The following is an 8380-nucleotide window of genomic DNA, read 5'->3' as shown; positions in this document are numbered from 1 at the left end:
AGGAAAGGAAAGGAAAGGAAAGGAAAGGAAAGGAAAGGAAAGGAAAGGAAAGGAAAGGAAAGGAAAGGAAAGGAAGAAAGAAAGAAAGAAAAAAGAAAGAAAGAAAGAAAACTAAAAGTACACATTTTCTGGGTAATGGAAGCAGCCTCTAAGAAGAGAAAACACAGGGGCGCCTGGGTGGCTCAGATGGTTAAGCATCTGCCTTCTGCTTGGGTCATGATCCCAGGGTCCTGGGATCAAGTCCCACATCGGGCTCCCTGTTCAGTGGGGAGTCTGCTTCTCCTTCTCCCTTTGCCCCTCCCCCTGCTCATGCTCTCTCTCTTTCTCAAATAAATAAATAAAATCTTTAAAAAAAAAAAAGAAGAAGAAGAAGAAGAGAAAACACAGAAACTCCCAGATCTTGGAATGTTGGTGTGAACATCACCTTGTTAGTGTTGATAACAAGCAAGAGATGTGAGGGCCATAGGGTCACTCTAAGTGAGTGACATGGAGAAAAATTGGTAGTGGTCATAAATAAATGTGGTTATTTAACATAATTTCTTTCTTTTTTTTTTTTTTTAAAAGATTTTATTTATTTATTTGAGAGAGAGAGAATGAGAGACAGAGAGCACGAGAGGGAGGAGGGCCAGAGGGAGAAGCAGACTCCCTGCCGAGCAGGGAGCCCGATGTGGGACTCGATCCCGGGACTCCAGGATCATGACCTGAGCCGAAGGCAGTCGCTTAACCAACTGAGCCACCCAGGCGCCCTATTTAACATAATTTCAATGAGAAAGATGGAGCAAATAGGACAGAATTTGAACAGGAGTCCCTCTAATACTCTAATATTAGAGAAATGGAAGATGGAAATTCGTCTCCACAGCAAGGATGCAAAGTATTTTGGCAGAGAGATTTTGGAATCCCACCCCCCAACTTTTTATTTTTATTTTTTTAATTTTTTTAAAGAATTTATTGATTTATTTGAGAGAGAGAGAATGAGAGAGAGAGCACATGAGAGGGGGGAGGGTCAGAGGGAGAAGCAGACTCCCTGCCGAGCAGGGAGCCCGATGTGGGACTCGATCCAGGGACTCCAGGATCATGACCTGAGCCGAAGGCAGTCCCTTAACCAACTGAGCCACCCAGGCACCCCCAGCCCCTCCCCCAACTTTTTAATTGAGTGTGTACTCTTAATTAACCTCTCTGAGCCTTGGTTTTCCTTATCTATAAAATGGGGCTGATGACATTGTACCTGGCAGGGTTGCTGTATTTAATAAAAACAACAGTGAAGGACACGCCCTAAGCACCTGCCAAATTAAATTTGTCCAAAGGGCAATTACTATGAGGAAACAGAAGGGGTTTCCTGGGGGCACCTGGCTGGCTCAGTTAGAAGAGCATGCCACCCTTGATCTCAGGGTTGTGAGTTCACTCCCCACGTTGGGTGTAGAGACTATTTAAATGAATAAATACTTCAAAAAGGGGGGGTGGGTTCTGGAGGATACCACACAGCTTCTTCTTGGCCATCAAATAAATGCCCCAACTGCCTCCTCCAACTTCTGGTTAGATCAGTGCCTGGTCCTGACTTAAGATCTGACTAAGTCGGGCGCCTGGGTGGCTCAGTTGGTTAAGCGACTGCCTTCGGCTCAGGTCATGATCCTGGGGTCCTGGGATCGAGTCCCGCATCGGGCTCCCTGCTCGGCAGGGAGCCTGCTTCTCCCTCTGACCCTCCCCCCTCTCATGTGCTCTCTCTCTCTCATTCTCTCTCTCAAATAAATAAATAAAATCTTTAAAAAAAAAAATCTGACTAAGTCTGTAACCACACCCTCAGTCCCCCCATTCCAACACCCACTACCCACTACCCACTACACACACACACACACACACACACACTCCCCAGGCCACAACCAAGAGCACACACTGTGCCATTGCCTGACCCTGGGTGACCAGCCTGACATGGGCCCCCGAAGGGCAGTTGTTTGACTGAATGGAACCTCTTATTAAAAATTAATTTCTGTCAAACCCGATTACATATGAACACAGCCTCATTGTGATCGCTACTGTGATTTCTGGAAACAAACACAGGCTCTACTGTTGCCAAAAGCAAGGGGCAATTTAGGACAATTCGAAGTCTTGATCTATGAACATGGACACACAGCCTGCAGATTCCCTGAGGCTCACAAAGGCATTTGTCCCCAAAGGACAGCTATCTGCCTCAGGACTCCTCCCCCTGCTCCACCCTGCCCCATACCCACTCCCTTACTCCCTCACTCCCTGGGGCAAGTGTGTAGAGATGGAAAAGCATGTTTCCTAATGCAGAGAGACACGGTACTTAATCCAGATTCTACCTCTTCTAATAGAGTGTGCTTGCCCTTTAAGAACTTAGGGTTCCTCCTCTGTAAATATAGAATAATGAAGGGAATATCACCATCTAACCCATAGGGTTGTTGTGGTGGATTAAATGAGATGGTATATGTAGTGCCTGGAATATAGTGCACAGGAACTCAAGAAATACCCATCTTACCTCCTGCTGCCAATCTGTCCTCGAATTACTGTCCTGAAATATTGTCTTCTGCAATGTTTCTTCTAAGTTTAGGGCACAAAATTGGGGCTGTTGTTTCCTGAAGAGCAATTGGTTGAAGAGAACAGAGCTCTATGGTTAAGAAAAGACCCCGAATAGCCAGAGCAATGTTCAAAAAGGAAAGCAAAGCTGGTGGCATCACAATTCGGGACTTCAAGCTCTATTACAAAGCTGTCATCATCAAGACAGTACGGTACTGGCACAAAAACAGACACATCGATCAATGGAACAGAATAGGGAGCCCAGAAATGGACCCTCAACTCTATGGTCAACTAATCTTCGACAAAGCAGGAAAGAATGTCTAATGGAAAAAAGACAGTCTCTTCAACAAATGGTGCTGGGAAAATTGGACAGCCACATGCAGAAGAATGAAACTGGACCATTTCCTTACACCACACACAAAAATAGACTCCAAATGGTTGAAAGACCTCAATGTGAGACAGGAGTCCATCAACATCCTAAAGGAGAACACAGGCAGCAACCCCTTCGAACTCAACCACAGCAACTTCTTCCTAGAAACATTGCCAAAGGCAAGGGAAGCAAGGGCAAAAATGAACTATTGGGACCTCATCAAGATAAAAAGCTTTTGCACAGCAAAAGAAACAGTCAACAAAACCAAAAGACAACCGACAGAATGGGAGAAGATATTTGCAAATGACATTTCAGGTAAAGGGCTAGTATCCACAATCTATAAAGAACTCCTTAAACTCAACACCCAAAGAACAAATGATCCAGTCAAGAAATGGGCAGAAGACATGAACAGACATTTTTCCAAAGAAGACATCCAAATGGCCAACAGACACATGAAAAAGTGCTCAACATCGCTCGGCATCAGGGAAATCTAAATCAAAACCTCAATGAGATACCACCTCACACCAGTCAGAATGGCTAAAATTAACAAGTCAGGAAATGACAGATGTTGGTGGGGATGCAGAGAAAGGGGAACGCTCCTACACTGTTGGTGGGAATGCAAGCTGGTGTAGCCACTCTGGAAAACAGTATAGAGGTTCCTCAAAAAGTTGAAAATAGAGCTACCATATGATCCAGCAATTGCACTACTGGGTATTTACCCCAAAGATACAAATGTAGGGATCTGATTTGGTACGTGGCACCCAATGTTTATAGCAGCAATGTCCACAATAGCCAAACTGTGGAAAGAGCCAAGATGTCCATCGACAGATGAATGGATACAGAAGATGTGGTATATATATACCATGGAATATTATGCAGCCATCAAAAGGAATGAAATCTTGCCATTTGCAATGACGTGGTTGGAACTGGAGGGTATTATGCTGAGTTAAATAAGTCAATCAGAGAAAGACATGTATCATATGACCTCACTGATATGAGGAATTCTTAATCTCAGGAAACAAATTGAGGGTTGCTGGAGTGGTGGGGGGTGGGAGGGATGGGGTGGCTGAGTGATAGACATTGGGGAGGGTATGTGCTATGGTGAGTGCTGTGAATTGTGTAAGACTGTTGAATCACAGACCTGTACCTCTGAAACAAATAATACATTATATGTTAAAAAAAAGAAGAAGAAGAAGATAACAGGAAGGGAAAAATGAAGGGGGGGAAATTGGAGGGGGAGATGAACCATGAGAGACTATGGACTCTGAGAAACAAACTGAGGGTTCTAGAGGGGAGGGGGATGGGAGGATGGGTTAGCCTGGTGATGGGTATTAAAGAGGGCACGTATTGCATGGAGCACTGGGTGTTATACGCAAACAATGAATCATGGAACACTACATCAAAAACTAATGATGTAATGTATGGTGATTAACATAACATAATAAAAAAAATACTCTAAACCGGATTTATGCACCCCATAGATCTCTAATAGAATTGTGTTTTCCCCTCTGCATTAATTGTTCTTCTACTTCCATCTCACAAGATCAAGGAGAAGTGAGAGGTAGAGGTAGAAAAGTCCTCCTCTTCTCCACTTTCTATATCTTCATTATTTTTGCCATCAACAACTTTGACGTAATATCGCATGATCTTCTAATGTAATGGAGAGAACCCCAACTCCTAAAACAGGTGCTATCCTACCAACTGAGAAAGAATAAAAAGAGTAACAATGTCCAATGAGATTAGAGTGGCAAGTCTTAAAAGAGGGCAAGCAGGCAATATGAATCAGATATAAAATGTGTGAGATCATTGACCCAGTCATTCCACTTCCAGGAATTTATCCAAAGGAAATAATTAAGCAAGTGTAAACCAATGGTTTTCATTATAGTATTGCTGATCATAGTGAAAAAATTGTAAACAAGCTACTGTTCCTTAATAGGAGGTTGATCACATAAACTATTGTACATTCATACAATTGAATACAATGTAATAATTTTTTCAGAAAAATGAAATAAAGCTGTACTTAGTGAAATGGAAAGAAATCCTCTATAAATTGTTGAAGTTGAAAAAAGCTGGTTGCAGAAAAATATGTGGATATAATCCTGTTTATGTAAAAATACAAAAAGCTCTTATGTATATTTATATAACCATTTGTAAAACCTAAATTATGCTTTGTCAAACTTTTGAGTGGTTATCTTTGGTGGGAGGATTATAAGAGTACTTTTAAAAATATTTTTATAAACCTAGGCATGGTATGAATTTTGTAATTTGAGGCTCTACACATTTATAATCATCCAAACAAAATTTTTTTTAATTCTGATTTTTGCTTTTTGTTTGTTTGTTTTTTAAAGATTTTTATTTATTTGAGAGAGAGAGTTAGAGAGTGAGAGAGAGAGCACAAGCAGGGGACAGGGGGAAGTAGGTTCCCCACCAACCAGGGAGCCTGACACGGGGCTCAATCTTAGGACCCCTGGGATCATGACCTGAGTCAAAGACAGACACTTAAACGACTGAGCCACCCAGGTGCCCCCCCAAACAAAATTTTTAAATGTTTTGGTTTTCTTCAGGGTGCTAAAAGGTTTAACCTTTCTCATCTGGAAAATAAAAGAATTGAGAGTATGCACTTAATAAGAGAGCAAAAATTGACAGAATTAAAGGGAGAGATAGACAACTCAACAATCAATAGCAAATCTGAACATACCTCTCTCAGTAATTAATAGACCAACTAGACAAAATGTCAGATATAGAAGATCTGAACAGCATCAACTATTTTGAACTAGTTGATATTTACAGGACACTATACCCAACAATTGCAGAATACATATTCTCTTTGAGTATATGCAGTATGTTCACCAAGATAAACCATATGGTAGGCCATAAAATGAGTCTAGTTTTTTTTTAAAGTTTGAAATTATATGAGTAGATTCTCTGACCACAGTGGAGGTAAATTAGAAATCAATAACAAACCATCTAGGAAAATCCCAAATGTTTGGAAATCAAGTAACACACTTCTAAGTAATCCATAGGTCTGGGAAGAATTTACAAGGGAAATTAAAAAAGCCGTTGGGCGTCTGCCTTTGGCTCGGGTCGTGGCCCCAGGGTCCTGGGATCGAGTCCCACGTCAGGCAACCTGCTCCTAGGGTGGCCTGCTTCTCCCTCTCCCACCACCCCCCCTTGTGTTCCCTCTCTCACTGTAACTCTCACTGTCAAAGAAATAAATAAAAATCTTTTTTAAAAAAAGAAAATACTTTTTCTAAGATTTTATTTATTTCTTTGACAGAGAGACAGATGGAGACTATAAGCAGGGGGAGCAGCAGGCAGAGGGAGAGGGAGAAGCAGGCACCAGGGAGAAAATTTTTATTTAGGTAGATGTCAAAAATTTTATTTAGGTAGATGTGGGGCTCGATCCCAGGACCCTTAGATCATTTCTTAAGCCAAAGGCCGATGCCCAACCAACTGAGCCACCCAGGCGCCCCAGAAATTAGAAAATATTTTAAGCACAATAATAAAAATAAAACTTATCAAACTTTGTGGGATGCAGCTAAAACAGTGATTAGAGGGAAAGTTATAGCTTTGAATGTTTACATAAAATAAAGAAAAGTCTAAAATCAATAATCTCAGGTTCCTAAATTAGAAGCTAGAAAAAGAAGTACAAAGTAAATCCAAAGTAAGTAGTAGGAAGAAAATGATTCAAATAAGAGCAGAAATCAAATAAATGCAAAACAAGAAAAAATGAGTACAATAGAAAGATTGGATGAAGATCTTTAAGATCCCTTTTTTCCAAAAAGTTATGTAATTCTATGTGCCTTTAGGATATCAGATTCCCAAAGACTTTCTTCTTATCTCTGTTTGGGTGACCCATCATTCTATTTCGCAAACATTCATTGATTTGCATGTTTGTCCTAGGCAAAAACTATATAAGACTCATATACTGTTCATACCCCCTAGAACATAAGCAAGTATACATATCTATTTAATGAAATGTAGTCACCCAGACCCTTTACAAACATGTACATTATAAATATTTACTAAGGATCTACAAAGTGCATGACACTATGTTTTACATATGCATTGCATTAATTAATATGCACAACAGTCCTATTTGTTCATGCATTTAAAATATCTACTGAGCATCTGGTATGTACCAAGCACTATTCTAGGCGATGGGTTAACAAGAGTACTTACAAACTAGGTATTATTGCTCCTACTCCACAGTTGAGGAAATGGAGTTTCAGAGAAGTTAAGTAAGTAGCCCAGGATCAGAGAGTATTGGTTGAACAAAGATTCTCAACCCATCTCAAAGCCTAGTTTTCAACTATACTACATGAAAAGACACTAAAACACATAGATGAAGTGACACAGTTGAACCAATGTTTATAATAGGATATGAGGTACTGTACAATGGAGATAAAGACAAATTGTCATGGGAGCATGTTAAAATCTACTGAAGGAATTCAGAAAGCTTCCCAGAGGAAGTGGAATTTGAGCTGAGACTTGAAGGAAGAGGAAAAGTTTGCCAAGACGGCTGGCAAACACATCAACACATTTCAGCTACACAATAACCCTGGAGGGTGGCCATTATGGGTCTTTCATGGATGAGAAGACTGAGGTCAGGATCACTGAAAGGACTTGCTCAGGCTCAGACGGTCACTATGGAACATGCCAGGTTCTGTGCCAAGCATCTCACAGCCATTGGTCTTACGACAGCCCTGTGGTTCAGAAACCCCCTCCCCGCCGCCCCCCCAACCCCACCCAATAAACACGACTGCCGCTGGGTCTTGCCTAGGGCTTGGCAACATCCTGTTCCTTAAGAGTGAAGCTGGGCCACACTCCCAGCTCAAACTGACTCCCAAGATCCGTAGGTTCTGTACAAGTTTTCTAAATTATGAGTCCAAAGTCCTGGATTCTAAGGGCAAGAATGACTTTTGGAAAGAAACTGAGAAAATTTTTATTTAGGTAGATGTCAAGAACCTTGTTCTTCCCACCAAAATAAATCATAGGTTTACCTGAAATAAAATCATCAAATCCTAAAAAAATGCTGATCATCACTTCAAGTTAGGGAAGAGATTCCAAAATGTTAAAAAAACAAAAAACTCTTTGCTTAAACCTCCCTTCTCCCCAGCACCTCCCTACAGTGGATCTACTCACACTCCTTAAGCTATGTCAGAACTGACCCAACTCTAGTTTCCCTTAGAAGGCGGGACTTGAGTTGCCTGGGCTTCCGCTGTCTTTTTGTGACCTTCTGATGACCTGGGAGTTCCACCCGCTTTGGTGAGGGCTTCTGCAAGCCTCAAATCTACACATCAATGGGATTTATTTTTCCTTTTGCTTTAATGGTTCCTCAGAACCATACTCATTTAGCAATCCCACCCACTTCCTTTCTTGTTTCTCTGGCCTTCAGTGGTTATAACCCACCTCTCCTCCGGAGCAGGCAGGCTCCTTGGAGGCCCATGGTGATTGATTTACAGTTCTCCTTGTTTT

The 8380-nt window shown here is 41.3% G+C and overlaps 1 pseudogene; it reads right to left on the bottom strand.

Annotated features, from left to right (window-relative positions):
• LOC110578144 overlaps positions 1-4546 on the bottom strand; it is a 122809-nt pseudogene extending 118263 nt beyond the window's left edge.
• Between the last annotated feature and the right edge of the window lie 3834 nt (positions 4547-8380).

Source organism: Neomonachus schauinslandi, chromosome 5 (genome assembly GCF_002201575.2).
Source record: "Neomonachus schauinslandi chromosome 5, ASM220157v2, whole genome shotgun sequence".
Lineage (NCBI taxonomy): Eukaryota > Metazoa > Chordata > Mammalia > Carnivora > Phocidae > Neomonachus > Neomonachus schauinslandi.
This window is presented reverse-complemented; position numbering and strand designations above follow the sequence as displayed.